At 38.3% G+C, this 527-nt stretch overlaps 1 pseudogene; it reads right to left on the minus strand.

The window, feature by feature from the left end:
- The window catches only part of LOC101567694, a 4,882-nt pseudogene that overhangs the window by 2,342 nt on the left and 2,013 nt on the right, over positions 1-527 (minus strand).

Raw genomic sequence — 527 nt, forward strand, 5'->3', positions numbered from 1 at the left:
AAAAAAAAAAGAAAAGAAAAAAGGAAAAGATTACACAGCAATACTTCAGAGCCCTCTGTGATCAGTGTCTTTAAGGGTGTTATCAAAACCATGGTGAACACTACTGCTGAGTTCCATCCAATGGAAAGGCAGTGAGTAAAAACACTACAGTGTGTCTTCATCCACCTTGTTCATTGAAGCTGGCATCATACAACTTCTAGCTTTTCCCAAAAGTCAAAATGACAATGAAAGGCCACTGTTTTGACTATAAAGAATGTGGAGGCAGCCACAAAAGTGTCGCTAACGACATGAAAGAGATCTTCCAGAACTACTTTAGGAAGCTGCAAGAACAATAGGAAGCAGGAGGGAATATTGTATTTTGAGAATTGATAAGAATGTGTCTCTTATTATAATAAATTCTTTAAAGATTTAAATGCAGGGGGGCCAAGGAGATGCCTCAGTGGAATAAGTGCTTCCCTGGCAAACGCCAGGGTCTGAGTTCAATCCCCGGTTCCACCAAAAAAAAGAAAAAAAAAAAATCAATAAAA

This window comes from Octodon degus, unplaced genomic scaffold (assembly GCF_000260255.1).
Source record: "Octodon degus isolate 3935 unplaced genomic scaffold, OctDeg1.0 scaffold00015, whole genome shotgun sequence".
Lineage (NCBI taxonomy): Eukaryota > Metazoa > Chordata > Mammalia > Rodentia > Octodontidae > Octodon > Octodon degus.